At 38.3% G+C, this 9083-nt stretch overlaps 1 pseudogene; it reads left to right on the top strand.

Moving 5' to 3' along the window:
* Positions 1-376: 376 nt before the first annotated feature.
* On the top strand, positions 377-1739 carry LOC149232014 (geraniol 8-hydroxylase pseudogene; annotated as a pseudogene).
* Positions 1740-9083: the final 7344 nt, after the last annotated feature.

Here is a 9083-nt window from a genome sequence, read left to right as displayed (position 1 = left end):
CATGAGTTAGTGACAATCCTTTATATATATATATATAGACACGCAGAGGGAATGAAAGTGGAATATATCCTTATTCCTCACTCTGCCCAGTGAACCTCGAGCGTTTGTATCTGATAGAATGCTGATGGATATGGGACTGTTAATTTTGTATTTTGTACTGCCCATCTCCTCCATTATCATATACTTCATCTTGGGAGTGTGGAGGAGAAAGTACTCTCGGCTTCCTCCTGGGCCTCCGAGATGGCCTATTGTAGGAAATCTATTGCAGTTGAGTAATAGACCAAACGAATCTCTCTTCCATCTTGCTACCAAGTACGGCCCTCTCATGTCTCTCTCCCTCGGGATGCAAACCACAGTGGTGGCCTCCTCTCCCGCCATGGCAAAGGAGGTTCTCAAAACCCATGACCAACTCCTTGCTGGCCGGACTGTCGTGCAATCACTCAAGGCCATTTCCCACGAGAAGTCCTCAATAGTTTATGCTCAGTGTGGATCTCACTGGCGTATGCTCAGGCGTATATCCAATATGGAGCTCTTCTCTGTCAAGAGGCTAGAAGCTCTGCAACACCTGAGAAGAGATCAAGTGAATCGAACGATTCATGAGATTTATGGGGATGCCCTGGAGGGAAAGTGTGTGGATATTGGACACATTGTGTTCCAGTCCGCGGTCAATCTGTTAGGCAACATGGCCTTTGGTAAAGGCGGGTTCGATCTCCACTCTCAGGCTGTTGAAGAGTTGAAAGACATTGTTACCAAATTGATGGAACTTTGTGGAATTCCCAATATAGCGGACTTTACGAAATTGTACTAAATTTACCGTTGACATAAACTCAAATCATATATATAATTTTCTAAAATAACCCTACCATTCTTTTAATAAAATCATTAATTATTTGCTCAAATCATAGATATAACTTTCTAAAATAACCCTACCATTCTTTTAATAAAATCATTAATTCTTTCAAAATGTTTATAGAGAGAGAGATTTGAGACAAAAGAGAGAAGTCGATTTTGTTTACTCCAGAAAAAGCCGCAACCTGTTCGCAGATGTTGGACAGAGAGTATTAAACGTATCTTTAATTCAATTTTGGTTGTTGCAGGATATATTTGGTGCTGGAACCGACACAACGACAACGACAATAGAGTGGGCAATGGCAGAACTGATTCGCAACCCTGAGATAATGAAACAAGCTCAAAACGAATTGGACGACGTGGTTGGATGCAACCGGAAGGTGGAAGAAAGTGATACGGAGCGTCTCCCTTATCTGCGCGCCGTAGTGAAAGAAGTGTTTCGCTTTCACCCGACAGTCCCTCTTCTAGTCCCACACAAAGCAGACAGCCGTTGTGAGGTTGGGGGATTCGTGATACCCAAAAACAGCCAAATACTTGTAAATGTGTGGGCGATCGGAAGAGACCCTACGCTGTGGGATGAACCAACCATATTCATGCCAGAGAGATTTATGTGTGATGATAAGAAGATAAGTGATATGGAGTATAGGGGACAACACTTTGAGCTGATACCCTTCGGAGCAGGAAGGAGAATGTGCGTGGGCCTTCCATTGGCGAGTCGGATGGTTCATCTGGTGTTGGCTTCTCTCATCCATTCATTCGATTGGGCACCTCCCAACGGCGTGAATGCTAAGAAGATCGACATGACTGATAAGTTTGGGCTCACGCTTAAGAAGGCAGTGCCACTGTATTGCATTCCCACTCCACGCCTTCCTTCTGATATGTACTACTGAGGTCTATGCATGTCGTTCTCTGATTCATCGGCTTGTCCGACTCACTGTGGTATGACTCATCTCACAGACACTCATACACGATTGCAATCAGATAACTGATAATAAACATGTCATATGCTTAGGGTAGATATTGTACTGGAGCGGTATACTATAAGTTTCAGAGCCAATAAGATCCGTTAATTGACAGTTCACATGCTTGGTATAGATAGTATACTGGACTGGTTAGATAAATGTCATGTAAGACTTCTCTTTAACGTTTTGTTATGTAAAGGGCTTTGCTACCTACTATTTTCGTAGTGAGGAAAGTGAGTTCATGGTTTAATTTGGTTTTCGTTATTTGGTTCTAATCCAGAGGATATATATATATAATTTTTATACAAAATAATTTGTTTTTATTATAATTTTCATAATAATTTAAAGTTTAATTTAATTTTATTATTATTTTAAAATTAAATTATTATTATTAAATATAAATTATAATATTTATTATTTATTATAATAAAATATATGAAAATACAATAATAATATTTATCATAAAATATCACATATTGTTATGATAAATTTTAAACTAGGGGAGTTTTAAAATATAAATTTAATATTTATAATAAAATATTAATATTAATATTCTTTATATATATAATTATATATGTTATTAATGTTTATTAAATATTAATATGTTAAATATTGGTCTAATTTATTTTAATTTTAGATTTATTAATTATTTAGAGGGATCACTATGTGTAAAAAAAAAAAATTATGTAAAATTTGAAAAAAAAATTGCACTTTAAAAGATTCTTGATAGATATAAAATTATAAATTTAAATTAGTTTATAAATCAAAAGTAATAATAAATCATAATATTATAATAATAACCATTTACCTAATAATAAATTTAATTAATTTTTTATTTTTTATTATAAAATACTTATTTTAACACTTATCATAAATTGGCATCTACCAACCTTTATCAATCCTTTAATTTATATGAATATATTACTGACTACATTATCTCAATAATAAAACATTTAACATACTAACAACTATCTTAGAAGGTAATCTCTATATTCACAAAGAAAACGACTTTAGTTCTGGTAAAATAATTGAGCACTCGATTATAGTTTTGAGGATTATGAACTGAAGATTAGACTCCATCCGAATATTTTTTATAAACATCCCCGAACATTTTTAAAAATCTCTAGGTTCAAACGGTTTGGCATATTTTTATGCTCGTTAAAGATGTTGCTTAAATTACTTTTTATAAATATTTTATTTATTTATTTAAGATGTTGTATTCATCGAATTAAGAGAATGGGGAGAGGAGAGGGTGCGGGCAGTGGAGTCCGAAATTTATCTCTTATAGATGTCCCAATCATAGACATGACAGAAGATAGGCCTCTTAGAGCAAGCATGGCCGGAAAATCTCCAAAATGAATTTCATCATCTCCATGAACATAAGGGGCTTGGGGGCAGGTCCCAAGTTTTTGGCCTTAAAAAACCTCTTTTACTCAGTAAGTCCCAAAATTATTTTAATACAGGAAACTATGCATGCCTCCTCTGTTGCAGTCTCTTACTTCAGAAAGATGTTTCCTTCCTGGCACATCTCTGCTATGGAAGCGATCGGCCTTTCGGGGGGGCTAGTGGTCTTATGGGATCCAACCTGGATCAAGGCAAAAACATATAGTTGTTTGGCAGGGATCCTGATCTCGGCGCAAATGAGAGGACATAAATTTCCAATAAATATCTTGAATGTATATGCTCCCTACAAGAATAGACTGCTATTCTGGGAGAATCTTTTTGACTCTGAAATGCTTGATGTGGAAAATTTATTGATTGCAGGGGATTTAAATGTCACTTTAAATATGGATGAGATTTGGGGCAGTAACAAGAAGAAGGACCCTCTTGCTGAAAGAATTAAAAATGAATTGCTGAGGAGGAATTTTGTTGACATTCTCCCTACTCAAATGCTCCCGACATGGGAAAATGGCAGAATTGAGAAAGCTTATATTGCAAAAAGGCTGGATAGGTTTCTTCTTCATGCTAGTTTGATTGACAGTATGGGCATGCCATTCTCATCAATTGAGAATGTCTTCATTTCAGATCATAGGCCGATCTTATTAGGCTGGAAGGAAAAGAGTTTCAGGAAAGGATATTCATTCAAATTTAATAGGTCTTTCCTGGAGGATCCGGGTTTTAACGACCTTATTAAAAAAACATGGAACGAGATGGCATCCAATAATCCTTCTTCGCTTTTGATGACATTCAGAGACAAAATGGTTCATATGCGTAAGGTGGTGAAAGAGTGGCAATATGAGAAAAGGCAATCCAACAGAAAAGAGCTCAAGAAAATTCAAAGGGCTTTGGACATGGCCTCGGAGGCGATGGCTGCTCATCAACTATCCTTTAAAATGAGGTGTCTTATAAAGGAGTTGCAAAAGAAGAAAATAAAAATCTTGGAACAAGAGGAATCTTTTTGGAGATTGAAAAGTAGGGCGATATGGTTAAAAGAAGGGGATAAGAATACAAAATTTTTCCACAATTTTGCAAATGCCAGGCATGAAAAGAACTCCATATGGAAGATAAGAGATGGAAGAGGTCGGTTCCTATATTCTCAGCAGGAAATATCAAATGAGGCAGTAAACTATTTCGAAAAACAGTACCAAAGATCTGAAGATTGCAGGTTTCAGGACATTCTATGGGGCATTGAAGTTTTTCCTCAGATGTTCGATGAGGATACAAATGATAAAATCTTTCAGCCAGTTTCTGAGGAGGAACTGCTAAGAACTATGAAATCTTTTAAAAGAGATAAATGTCCAGGGTCGGACGGCTGGACAATAGAGTTTCTTGTTCACTTCTTTGACCTCTTCAAAGCTGACCTGTTAAAAATGATAGAAGGTTCAAGAATGTCGGGCAGTATCAATCCAAAGACCGCTTCCACCAACATAGCGCTCATTTTAAAGAAAGAAAAGGCGGAGTCATTCATGGACTTCTGGCCGATCTCTCTGTGTAATATTTCTTACAAAATTATTGCAGAGAGAATAAAAGAAACATTGTCCAAATACATAACAAAAGATCAGCACGCTTTTCTTAAAGGGAGAAACATTCAGGACGCGGTGGCAAGTACACAGGAAGGTCTATTTGCTATTCACTCCAAAAAAAGGGATGCAATCATTCTCAAGATCGACCTTCGCAAGGCATACGACTGCCTCGACTGGGGATTCTTAAGGTGTTTACTTGCAAAGGTTGGCTTAAGAGCTAGCATGACAAACTGGATAATGGCATGCGTCGAGAAGGTGAATTATGCGGTGATCATTAATGGGATCCCTTCTTCTTTTTTCCCTGCCTCCAGAGGACTCCGTCAAGGATGCCCCTTATCCCCGCTATTATTCATACTGGCGATGAATACTCTCAGCCTCCATATCAACAAGGCCGTAAAGGAATTCAGATGTCATCCGCTAAAAATTTGCAGGAGCATTTCGATCTCTCATAATCTATTTGTTGATGATATTATAATGTTCGGAATTCTGTGCAGACTCACATGGTTATGTTTCTATGAAATTCTAAAAAAATTTCAAAGGGCAATAGGTCTTCAAATAAATAATGCAAAGTCAGTCATCTACCACAATGATATATGCCAGGTCGAGGTTGAATGGTTATCGGCTCTCTTTGGAATTAAGGCTCAATCTATCAGTCTCGGAATAAAATATTTGGGCTTTCAGTTAAAAGCTTCTGGTTACAAAAAGGCGGACTGGTTGTGGATCATAGATAGATACTACAAGAGGATATCGGCTTGGCAATATAGGTGCCTTTCACTTGCAGGAAGAGTGATCCTCGCTCAATCGGTGTTAAACCAACTTGTAGTATACTGGGCTCATTTATATTACCTCCCAGCGAGCATAATTCAGTCAATGAACAAGCTTACGGCAAATTTCATTTGGGGCGGTCAAGCGAAGAAAGAAATATCATCTCTCAAAATTATCCAATATCTCCATGCCGAAGTGCAGCGGAGGTTGGGGGCTTTTAGACTTGAGAAATTTCGGAAGGGCTCTGCTTTGTAAAACCCTGTGGAGAGGCATCTTCGAAAATGGCCCTTGGAGCAACATAGTTCGGAAGAAATACTTGAGCAGGAAGGATCTGTCATTCTGGCTCAGAAAAGAAAGGATCGGCTCTTCAATAGGGTCTCCAATTTGGTTAAGCCTCCGAAAGATCGGAAAATTTTTCCTGAAAAATTTAACCTGGCGATTCCAATCCGGAAAAAGAATTCTCATTGGGAGAGATCAATTTATGAGTGGTGCTGAGGTGATCGATGTACCTGATCCATTATTGATTTTTCTTCACAGGAAAGGTTTGTTTTATTGGGACAGCCTAATAGCAGGTTGGCAGGGTCCGATCCCTCTCTGGAAGGAAGCTGAAAGTCTGGGGATGCCGGTTGATATTGCTATCCAATGGGATCATATCAGAATTCGTCTCAGAAATTGTGGAATCTTTCGCTCGGCGGAACAAGACTGCCTCATGTGGAGAAACTCGAAAGGGTTGTCTTCCATTCATGTAAAAGATGTTTATCAAGACTTGATCGGTCTAAAGCAGCCTCAACTCAGGCCTTCATTCCCGCACATCTTTTGGAAATCTGGCTGCCCTTCAAAAATGATTCTTTTCTCATGGTTGTCTTTCCACAATAGAAATCTTTCTTGGGAAAACTTAAGGAAACGAGGATGGCAGGGTCCTGGTGTTTGCCCCATTTGCAGGTCTGCAGAGGAAAACAACTTCCACCTTTTTCTAGATTGCAAGAAATCCCGACAACTTTGGAAATTGCTGGAGGAATGCTATGGAATCCAGCATATGTCTCACATCTCTATTTCGGAAGCGTTTTTATGGTGCAGTATTCAAAAAAAGTCATGGAGATCAGTTTTCATCATTACTTTTTGGAGTATCTGGAAGTGGCGCAATAATTTTATTTTCAATAACAATGCATCCCCTTTTCTGGAAATCTTCTCCATCATTACTTCCATCTATGAAACAATCCCGCAGAGCCCTTCCAAGCAGCTGAATCAGAATGGTAATGAGATCCCTCAGAAGATGTCGTCTATGCCAAGGGCTTTTTTCGATGGAGCTGAACAGAAAGGTCAATGTGGCTGTGGGGTTATCATCTGGGTAAATGAAAATAGCCAATTTCTCATTCACTGGAATGGGGGGAGAGGATCCAACAGCAAAGCTGAGGCGATGGCCCTTGCTGGCCTTCTAAATTTCTGTCTCTTTCTTAATCTACAGGATGTCTCCATCTTTGGAGATTCGAAGGTTATGGTGGATTATGTGCTTGGTAAGAATAACATTCTTAAGCCTCAGCTCGTCGGGTGGTTAGACAGGATCAAATTCTTATGGAATAGATCAGAGGGAGCCTCCATTCATCACATCAACAGGGCTCTAAATCAGCAGGCAGATGTTTTATCAAAAAAGGGCCTTCAGGCGGTTCCAGGTTTATGGTTTTTGCAGGTTTCTCATGAAGGGAAAATATTCTCCATACAGGACTTCTTTCCTCCCGACTTTTAACCTTTCCTTTGCTTCGGTTCTGGTCTTCTCATTTATCTTTTGGTTTTGTTTCCCTTCAGTTCTGTTGTCTCTCCAGATGTTGATGGTCTTAGATTTCTATATTATGCTGTTTCTCAGTATGATGCTGTTTCCAGTGGTCGCAGGTTCTCCAGGCTTGATGTCTGTATATCTGCTCTCTGGATGGCTTTTTGTTGGTGGCCGATTGTATGGTCTCTTTTGGCTTTGCGGCTAGATCTCGTCTTCTTTTTGCTCAGTTAGAATATTATAGACATATATCTCTCATGGCTGTCAGCATTTTTTTCTGGCAGGCTTTGTTGATGGCCATCTGTATGGCTTTTGCTTGTTTTTTTGTGGCAAGATCTCGCCATCCCTTTGCTTAGTTTGATCTATATGAGACATATATCCTCTCATGTCTTTGTACATATATGCTATGTTTATATTTCTTATATAAATACAATTATGCTTTTTCGTCCTGAAAAAAATCATATGGCCTTTTCCAATGTAATTTTCAAGTTATTGAAAAGAAAAAGTGTTGTATTATAAAAATGAAAAAAATGTTGCATTATAAAAATTAATTTCAATGTTACTATAACAAATTTGATTCGGTTGATCACAAGTTTTGGTTATTCTGTAATTCTCCTCGCCCCACAGTTTTATTGTTGATAAACCCCAACTGATCAACAACTTGGGCGTTGTAATCGTCATTCAAGCTGCGCAGTTTCCAATCTATCCAAACCCTAAGTTAACTTGTTGCATTACAGAAATCCAAAAAATAACAAAAATTCTCCATAATATTAAACAACAAGCCAAAACTAATTATATATATACATGGGTCGATGTGCACACAACATTGGTCAATCTATCTAGCATAGGACCTCACCCACGGCGACAACTGTCGTGTCATCGCGGTTGACATCTCCTTGAAACAGTCCAAATTTAGATAATTGCGACCCGTGGTGAAGGTGTCGATGCTGAGCTGGTCCTGTATAATGAAATCACCCTCCTTGAGGAGCCTGTGGATGAGTATGAGGAATTTGAGTGCCACAACCCAATTGTGGGTGCTCCTTAGGTGCCTCTTGAGCTCTGTTATGCAGCGCAATAACAGGAGTCGCAAGGTCGAACACCCCAAGTAAATGGAATCCACATGTTTTTATTACATCAAGGACTCCTTGTCGCTATGACTTGCAGGACATATCTCAATACAATACAAAACATGTTCGACATACCTCAAAACATGCAAGACATACTTCAAAAAAAATGTGTCATTGATTGTAATATTCCCTTTTTTAGATATGGTCAAAGTGGACGGAATATGCCCATGGTATTTTCCTTGTGGGAAAATAATAAAATAAGGTTTCTAAAGAGTCCTTCCAGCCTATTAAAGGGGATAGGAGCTAGGCATTTGGATCATTCATATTTTTTCTATCTTATTGTGTTTGTTTAGAACTTGGTGTGGCTAGTTCTAAGTTGATCCGAGGACGAAAACCCCGTGGCGACATTTGTGTGGTGGATCCATTCAGGAGTCATAAGTGGGCTTCAGTGTCTTGTTTTTCTTTTGTTGAGCAGCCATACATGTCATCTGCAGGGGTTCCAATCTTATTTTATGGGCATGTGTTATTTTCTTCAGCTAATAATATAAATAAAGGGTTGCATTTCTAGATCCCATTTGTGTTCTTGTTCTTGTTGAAGGTTTACTTTAATCAGAACACTAAAGTGTGCTAGATTTGCTAAAATTTCTAATGTTTGGGATCTTACAGTGGTATCAAAGTTGTGCATCCTGCTAGCCTGAGGGTTTTTTGC

This window comes from Pinus tabuliformis, chromosome J (genome assembly GCF_031772625.1).
Source record: "Pinus tabuliformis cultivar Carrire ecotype Pingquan chromosome J, CPIR1, whole genome shotgun sequence".
NCBI classification, from domain to species: domain Eukaryota; kingdom Viridiplantae; phylum Streptophyta; class Pinopsida; order Pinales; family Pinaceae; genus Pinus; species Pinus tabuliformis.
This window is presented reverse-complemented; position numbering and strand designations above follow the sequence as displayed.